This window comes from Muscardinus avellanarius (genome assembly GCF_963383645.1).
Source record: "Muscardinus avellanarius genome assembly, chromosome: 10".
Classification (NCBI taxonomy): Eukaryota; Metazoa; Chordata; class Mammalia; order Rodentia; family Gliridae; genus Muscardinus; species Muscardinus avellanarius.
In genome coordinates, this window is record NC_137796.1 from 1,592,149 (window position 1) to 1,601,331 (window position 9,183).

The 9,183-nt window shown below is 56.5% G+C and overlaps 1 protein-coding gene across 2 annotated transcripts in view; it reads right to left on the reverse strand.

Moving 5' to 3' along the window:
- The window catches only part of BANP (BTG3 associated nuclear protein), a gene marked incomplete at both ends in the record, with an annotated part of 77,931 nt that extends 72,417 nt beyond the window's left edge, over nucleotides 1-5,514 (reverse strand). Inside the window, one exon of one of the 2 annotated variants that reach the window (XM_080703151.1) lies at nucleotides 5,406-5,514. The remainder of the gene's footprint in view (nucleotides 1-5,405) is intronic. The other variant, XM_080703150.1, reaches the window with a different exon arrangement.
- Nucleotides 5,515-9,183: the final 3,669 nt, after the last annotated feature.

Sequence of the window (9,183 nt, forward strand, 5' to 3'; positions counted from 1 at the left end):
ACGTCTCCACCTCTTGTGCTCTGCACCAAGCCAAATCAGGGTGTGCCTGATAAAAATCCTTCTCAAATTTGGGCAGCTCATCAAGATTCCACTTTTTCTTTTCAGTACTCAGGATGGAACCCAGGGGCAATCTGCCTCCACGCTACACCCCCAGCCCAATTTTTTATTTTATCTACTTATTTACTCATTTATTGAGGGTCTGGGGATGGGACCCAGGGCATTCGACCTCTGAGCTATACCCCCAGCCCTATTTTTTATTCTTTATTTTGAAACTGGGTCTCACTAAGTTGTGGAGGGCCTCACTAAGTAGTGTAGCTGAGGCTGTCCGCGAACTGCAATCCTCCAGTCTCAGCCTCCCAAATGCTGTGATTACAAGCATGCACCACCACACTCGGCTCTATTTTTTTTTTTTTTTTTTGAAACAGGATCTCACTAAGTTGCAGAGGGCCTCACTAAGTAGATGAAGCTGTCCATGAACCGCGATCCTCTGGTCTCAGCCTCCCAGGATTACAAGTGTGCGCCACCACGCCCATCTTTTACTCTTTATTTTGAAATAAGGTCTTACTAAGTTGCAGAGGGCCTCACTAAGTAGCCGAGCCTGTCCGCAAACCACGATCCTCCTGTCTCAGCCTCCCAAGTACTGGAATTACAAGCATGCACCACCATGCCAGCCATGCCCAGCTCCACTTCTTTTTAACTAGTTTCTCCCCAGAATTTCCAAACTTCTTTCCAGAAAAGGGCCCCACCCTACTCCCTCCAAATCGAGGGGCACCAAATCCTCGATCCTGACTGCGGTCTCGGTCACTCAAATAACTCAACATGGCACCAATGGCTGCAACTGGCAGGAAACAACTGGAGGATTAGGTACGAGTCGCCGATGGCAGTGAATGCTGGCAGGGGCAGCAGCAGCGGAGGGTCGGCCCCCTCCGCAGACAACAGCCAGAGCTGCAGGGCTAGAGACTGGTGAAAATTAATGAGATCAGCCTATGCATTATTTATTCTCAAAAGATGTTAAAGGTGCCTGGTGTGGAGTTGAGACAGGAGGATCACAGGTTCAAGGACAGCCTCAGCAACTTGTAAGGCCCTTTGCAATTTAGTGAGGCCCCATTTCAAAATAAAAGAATAAAAATAGAGCTGGGAGTATAGGTAGGAGGATGAGTGCCCCTGGGTTCCACCCTCATTACCACACACACACACACACACACACACACACACACACACAAAGTTAATGGTGACAATGAGCACCTGAGCATGGGAACAGCGGCCTCTCATATGGACACTTCATCCACCGATCAACTTTTTCAGTGGCTTAATTAAAACCTGTTCGTCTTTCTACCTTCTCTAGCCTTTTCTGCCTGACCATATTCTTCCAGAGCTTATGCGTGATATTTTCATAAATATCAACGTTGCAGGCTCCCTGTCTGGGGCACCCCCCATTCCCTTCCCCAGACATGAGGCCGCTTACGGGGAAGAAGAGAATCTTACGTCCACTCCACCATGGAGAAAAGGGTCCATGTTGGACAGTGGGCTGTAGACATGAAGGATGGAACAGCTAACTCCAACTAGAAACCAATTTCGCGTGACTTCACAGTATTCAAGCATACAACGTGCTTGTGGCTTGAGCAGTCAATGTTCGCATCACATTTTGACTTAAAGTGGTTACAGACTCCACACTGCAAAGACACTGAGTCTTCCGCTGGGGCCAAGTGCCAGTTCAAGCTCTTCTCTAAGACTCTGTCCACCACACAGGACAACACTCTACACAGGATGGAGGCAAAGGGGTCAGTATCCCTGCCCTGAGAACTAGGGACAGAGAGGCGGGCAGGGCAGTCTTGTGCAACCGACCAGTAGTTAAGGTTCGGTGCAGAGGGCCAAAGCCAGGAAGGCTGGGCGCCTACGGCGGAGCGTCTCGCTGCAGAGCGCTGCCCTGCAGGCCGGAAGCACAGAGCCCACTCCGCCCACCCTGCCTGGACCAGGGGAGCTGGGGTGGTGGCAGGAAAGTGCCCCGTGAGGACCCCGCCGGCTCTCCGGGTTCCCTAACGCCCCCCCACTGCTGAGGAGACTGCTGGTGAGCAAGCGCAGTGTTCTGACCATCTGCCGTGAAAACATTAAAGGTCTTTATTTACCACCGCTTCACCCGAGACCTCTTGTCGGGATCCTCAGTACAGATTCTTCCCCAGAAGTAATTTTCTTCCAGAGGAAATGTCTGCTCGAGATTTCAGTAGCTGGAGTGGTGCTTTAAGTCACGCGGAGGTTCCAAAGGGTGCCTCCATTATCGCTATTCTAAGTGTGCGAGCTGGCGCATTTACCTACCGTAGATGAGCATTATGAGGAAGAACCATGCCACACCACTACTGGAAACAGGGCTAGAACTCGTGCCCGGAAGCCCATTTCCCCGAGCCCCGGTCTGTAGAGCGAGGCTTATGGTGCTTTATTGCCCTGGCACTTTGCCTCCTGGGAATCAACGTGCACATACTACTTGGCCCTCCGTCCCCCTGACTCCCAAGACCTAGACTCTCAAGGGGCGCTGGTCAGCATCTTGTGAAGCTCCTCCATTTGGGCCTAACGTTTTCTGGCACCACCAGAGAAGTGATCCGTCCTCAGTGTCTCAGGAGATTTGATACCAGCATCTCCTGGCGATGCCAACCTTCACCATTTGCTTCAGGTGGTACTTGCCGAGTTTTCCCCCTGTGAAATTACTATTTTATTTTTCTATTGTGATTTGTAAATATCCTGGGGAAAATCCTTTGGGATTGTGTAAATACCAGGTTGGAGGAGCATGACAACTAAATGTAACATGGGATCCTGAACAGATCCTGAAACACAAAGGGTATTAGTGGAAAACTGAAATTTGAGTAAGGTCTATCATCTAGTTAATAGCGCTGTGCTGATGTTCAGTGTCTGGTGTTTACATGAATGTCAAAGTGAGGGGAAGTAGGCAAAGGAAACAGGTAAATTCATCAAAGTATTCTCCCGACTCTTCTGGAAAGACGAAAACTACTTGAAAATTAAGTTCACCGAGTTGCAGGTTCCGATTTCAAGTCTAGATGGGCCTAAGCCTGTATTTCTCACAACCCCCAGGCGATGTGGATCAGCACCTAGGATCGCTACGGCCACTCTGACAAACGGGACCCTTCACCCGCATAACTTGCAAGTGTGGCCTGGACCGCAGCGAGGCTGTGCTCCAAGTGCAGTTACCGCTGGACCATGGACCAGCTTGAACTGGCACGCTGAACCCCCAGCTCAGGCCTCAGGTCCCAGGAGAAGCCGAGGGAAGGGTGAGAAGCCATGGCGTTCGGTGCAACCTGCCTGACTGGCCTTCCCCAGCTGGGCCGGGCACCCGTCCAAGGCTGCGGGAAGGCAGCACCATCCTGTCCCTCTGACAGTGGCCATGTCCGGGCCACAAGGAGGCAGAAGAGTGGCACAAGGAGACCAGGCTTGGAATTCCTGCTGGAGGTGAGTGACCACACAGTGATCTTTACATGCCCTATTTAAATGATTAATTATTTTTACAGAGTATGATAGAACCACAAGAGACTGTGGGGGTGGGCAAAAGACTTCTCACAGAGAGGATACAACAAGAGAGAAAAGAGCAAGCCAGGCGCGGTGGGCACGCTTATGACCCGGCATTCAAGAGGCTGAAACAGGAGGATGGCGGTTCGAGGACAGCCTCAGCTACTTAGTGAGGCCCTCTGCAACTCAGTGAGACCCGGTTTCAAAATAAATAAAAAATAGGACTGGGGGTATAGTTCAGAGGTCAAATGCCCCTGGGTTCCATCCTAGTACTACAACAAAGAAAGAAAGAAAGAAAGAAAGAAAGAAAGAAAGAAAGAAAGAAAGAAAGACGGGAAGGAAAGAGCAACAGAGCACACAGGGGTGGGCTCTGGACTCGCAGAAGCCGAGAGCCCAAGCAGAAGCGCTGGGTCTGCTTCCTGGAAATCAGTCTGGGGAACACTGGGGCTGTTTTTCCCAAGGCCCCTACAAAGTGGAACAGCTCCCAAGCCAAGGGGCTTCCCCAGAGAAGCTGAATGGCCAGGGACATCTGTGGTTTGACATTCCAGGTCCCACCTCTACAAACTCTGTGACTAGGGGTAAGCACCCATTATCAAAACCAGGCCAGACCGGGCCTTGTGCCAGCTTCCGCTTGCCTCTGGCATTCATCACGATCAACCTATGCATCGGAGTTTTTGGTGGCACTGGGGGCTGAATCTGGGGACGGGGCTTCTTCTCTTAACTAAACCCCCAGCCCTATTCTTGTATTGTGTGTGTGTGGTACTTGGAATTAAACCCAGGGGCATTCTACCTCCAAGCTATAACTTCAGCCCTATTTTGATTTAGAAACAGGGTGTCACTAGGTTGATGAGTCACTACTTACTGAGGCTATCCTTGGCCTTGTAATCCTCCTGTCTCAGCCTCCCAAGTACCGAGATTACAGGTGTGCACCACCATGCCCAGCTTATTTTTTTATTTATTATTTCGTGACACTGGGGAGTTAACCCTGGGGCATTCTACCTCTGAGCAACACTCCCGGCCCTCTTTTTTATTCTTTATTTTGAAACAGGGTCTCACTAAGTTGCAGAGGGCCTCACTAAGTAGCTTAGGTAGGCCACGAACCGTGATCCTCCTGTCTCAGCCTCCCAAATGCTTAGAGGCGTGCACCCTGGAGCTGGCAATCACAACCAATATTGGAGAAGGGCCTGCAGTACAAAACCAGGCAATATTTACCCAAAAAAGTGACCCTAGAATAAACAAGAAATTAAAGTAAAAGGGAACTGAAGAGTCCTTAATTTCATCAGCACCGGGAGAGAGAACACGTTCATAAAGCAATACGGTACGGTGGGAAAGGAACAGGGCACCTACATGCGTAGAAATTGAGTCTGACTGCGGAAGCAAAAACTTCCCAACGGGATTAGAAAATGCACTGAAGCCCTCTTCCAAGATGAGAAGAAAAATGGCACGGGGCAGAAAAGTAAAATACGAGACACACGGGGCCAATCCAAGCCGTGTATCACACACGCACGGGAACTCAAGGGGCCAGAGCAAAGCCCGAGAAAAGCTCAAGAGCCTCCCGGACCCTTCCCGGCGCGGGCGCCAGGCCCGCCGGGCGGCGAGGATGCTGGGACGTCCAGGGGGGGCGGGCGCCGCGATCCGGGCCGGCGGGCAGGGCCGCGCGGCTCCGCGGCCCGGGGCGGCGCTGGCGGCGGCGGCGGCGGCGCAGGGGAGGGCGGCGGCGGGCGCGAGCTGGGCGCCCTCCGGCCGGGCCGGCGGCGATGGCGCTGGCGGCGGCGGCGGGCCGTTGGGGGGCGGCGCGGCGGGGCGGGGCGGGCGGACGGAGATCTCGCTCTCGCTCTCGCCCCGCGGGAAGGGGGAGTGGAGGCGCGACCGGCTGCGGGAGCTGCAATTACCGTGTGGGCTGCGGAATTCTCGTGGTGTTTGTCGGGGAGCTGCGATAATGGCGTCCGTCCTCGCGAGAGAAGCCGCCGCTCTGCGCAGGCGCCGCGAGCGCCTCCCCGCCGCCCGGGCCCCGCCCCCCGCGCAGCCTCCCTGGGCGCCGGCCGGCGGGGGCGGGGCCGCGGGCGGGGGCGGGGCCGCGGGGCGGGGCGGGGCCGGCGCTCCCTGGCGAGCCTGCGCAGGCGGCCGCTCCGCTCCCCGGGCTGGCTTCCCGCGGCGCCCGCTCCTCGGCCTTCTGCCGCTCTGTTCCCTAGCGCGGGAGAAACCGCCTCCGCGCGACCGTGTGAGGAAAGCGCGCCCTCTGAGTCGGAATTAATAGAGACCCGGTCTCCCCAACTACACATCCCAGCACGCCCGGTGCTGTCGCGCGGTGCGCTCTGGGACTTGTAGTCCCCGCGCCCCGGGCGGTGCATGCCGGAACTTGTAGTCCCTCCAGAGTCCGGCCATCGCGTCCCGTGCCCGCCCCGAGGGCTGCTGGGACTTGTAGTGGCGCGGGTCCCCCCTGCTCCCGCCCAGGCCCGGGCGCCGAGGTTCCGGGGTCGCGCGGCGGCCCTTCTCGAAGGAACGGGCGCGGACGGGGTCTTGCGCCCGGACGTTGGCCTCGCTCTCGTCCCGTGCGGCGGGCTGCGCGCCCAGGACTCGAACCCGCGGCCACACTAGCGTGCGTGTGTGCACGGTGCCGCGTCGAGGCGCTGCCCGCCTGGGCTGGCGCCGAGCGGGAAGCCCGGGCCTGCGGCGCCCCTGCGCTCGGGAAGGGAGAGGCGCCGCCGCCGCCGCCGCGCCCGGCCGTCCCTGCACCGGGCAGCAGACGGCCGATTGACAACCGAGGGGTCTGGGAGTGGACAGGACGAGGGCCGGCGTGGGGCAGCGGCGGCGTTGGCTAGTAGTCCCCGCGTGGAAGCCACAGACAGAGACGGACGCCAGCCCATCGCTAGCCAAACCCCAGGCCCCCGCCGCCCGCCCGCCGGGTCACCTGTCGCCCAGGTGGGCCGCCTGGGATACCCGCGAGTCGGGCGCGCATCAGCAGGTTAAGCGCATTATCCCTGGGCCCGTGAATGCCAAGGCTGAGGATGCTACCCACAGACGTGCCGCCCGGCGTCGTGTGTAAAGCCCAAGACAAGCAACAGGCAGCCTGGAAGTGCCATGTTCGTGCCTGAGGGGAGTAACAATACACTTCATCTTCTGGAGGAATATTCCTGGTTGTTTTTGTTTACTTTTGTTTTTGGCAGTACTGGGGATGGAACCCCGGGGCATTCTACCTCTGAGCTGCACCCCCAGCTTTATTTTGAAACAGGGTCTCACTGAGTTGAGGAGGACCTCACCAAGTAGCGGAGGCTGGCCGCGAACCGGGATCCTCCTGTCTCAGGCTCCCAAATGCTGGGATTACAAGGGTGCATGCCCGGCTCTGTAATTGTTTTTTAAGAACTATGCCAGGTATGATGGCACATGCCTGTAATCCCAGCACTAGGGAGGCTGAGACAGGAGGATCACAGGTCCGAGGCCAGCCTCAGCAACTTAACAAGACTCCATTTCCAAGTCAACAATAAAATAGGGCGAAGGGGGTGCTCTCGGAGTTAGAGTGTTCCTAGGTTCCATCCCCAGCACCAAAATAAAGATGTGAGAGGATATAAGTTGTTCATAATAAATTATTGCGTGAATATACAGAAAGTAATTGAGAAAGCCAGGCTGGTGGCACACGCTTGGAATCCCAGCATTCAGGAGGCTGGGACCAGAGGATCGCGGACAGCCTCAGCTACTTAGTGAGGCTCTTTGCAACTCAGTAAGACCCAGTTTCAAAATAAAGAATAGAAAATAGGGCTGGTGGTGTAGCTCGGAGGTCAAATGGCCCTGAGTTCCATCCACAGTACAGTATAGCAAAAAAAAAAAAAAAAAAAAAAGTGATTGAGAAAGCATCTTTCTATATGACCCATCCTATATAAACTTTTTTTTTTTTTTGGTGGTATTTGGGGTAGAACCCAGAGGCTTTCTACCTCCGGGCTACACTCCCAGACCTTTTTTTTATATTTTATTTGGAAACAGGGTCTCACTAAGTTGCTGAGAGCCTCACTAAGTAGCTGAGGCTGGCTTCGAACCTGCGCGATCCTCCCGTCTCAGCCTCCCAAGCGCGGGGATTACAAGCGTGCGCCACCACGCCCCGCTGACCCATCCTGTATAAAAAGCTAAAGGACACACATGTAGGAAAGTTGAGGGACGATAGCTAAGCGGCTCACCCTGGGATAGACGGCTCTGGCGTCCCTCTCTGGAGCTGCTCCAGAGGTCTCCTGGTGTCCCCACGGGTGCGGCACCCGCCCTTTTTCAGGGGCAGAGAATTCCATCGGTGCTGCCCGGGTACCCGGGGCGATGGGTGTGCCAACGGTGCCCCACCAGCCAGCTGGGGGCATTTTCTCCGCAAAGAGTAGCCTGTCAGTGGGGGCTGGGGTCCAGGAGACCCCAGGCACACAGGGATGCGTCAGGCTGCGGGTGGGTGGCCGAGGACAGCCCGAGGCGGACCTGCTGACCACTGGACACAGCGGAGAACCCTGACGCGTGCTCAGCCTGCAGCCACAGGGGTCCACGCGGAGTGCGCCCCGGGGCACTGCAGGGACCCTCAGGGCAGCAGAGTGACCGTCCCCGCCTACAGCCCAGGACGTGGGGCTGGAGCCGAGGAATGAATACAGCTGCTGAAAGCACCCTGTGGACCGCGAGTGACCCAGAGGTGATTCTGCTCCGTGACAGCACACCAGCAGAGAAGCGGAGCCCTGAGCTGGCTCCCAGGGTCCTGGGTTTACTGGGCTCACGGCCCCGGGCGGACCTGCCCCGCACCCTGCGCATTCACGGGATCAGCGGGTCTACGATTCGGCCTCAGGAACGAGCGGTCTGTGCCCTCCGCGTGCCGTGAGCTTGACCTCCAAGCAAGCCCAGCGGTACACACCTTCCTTCCCGCGGGCTCCATGTCACAGGCCGGCGGGTCTCTGCGGCCGCAGATGGCAACATCACCCATCGCGTGGCCAGGGGACGCGGCGGCCCACCGTCCACGTGCCACCCCTTTCGTGCAAGGTTGAGTGTATGCTAAGCGACAGGAATAACCCGCGGCAGCCCAGCCACGGGCACCTCACTTCAGGAGAGTGGCTTGGGGTCAGGTTGGGTCTGTTTTGTGGAAGTAGGGGTGGTGGGTTCTCCATAGCACTATATCAGGCCCCATCTCTGTGCCTTTAACCTAGGGCATTCTACCTCTGAGCTACACCCCCCTGCCCCTTTTTATTTTATTTTTTATTTTATTTTTATTTTATTTTGTTTTGAAACAGGGTCTCACTAAGTTGCCAATGCTGGCCTCAAACCTGCAACCCTCCCGTCTCAGCCTCCTAAGTACTGCCGTTACAGGCCTGCGCCTGTGCTTTTGACCCTGTGTCAACCGCTCAGAGAGGACAGAGCTCTGAGCTTCTCTGGTGTGTCCCAGGGCGTGGCCCCCAAGGTCAACACCAGAGGGGCCGAGGACTCAGCCTGGCCCCGAGTGCTCCCATGTGCTCCCCACTCTCCAGCTCCTCCCCACTGGACCTGCTCAGCTGTTTGTCAGGTCGAAGCGCAGTGACCTACGTGACCTGTCCCCAGGAAAGGACACTCACCCTCGGCACCCACCCCTAAGCCAGACCACACGTCACCCAGCGAGCTGGGACAGGCCCGGGTTGAAATTTAACCCTGAGGCTGGGGCATGGGTGCCCTCTTCCAGGTGGT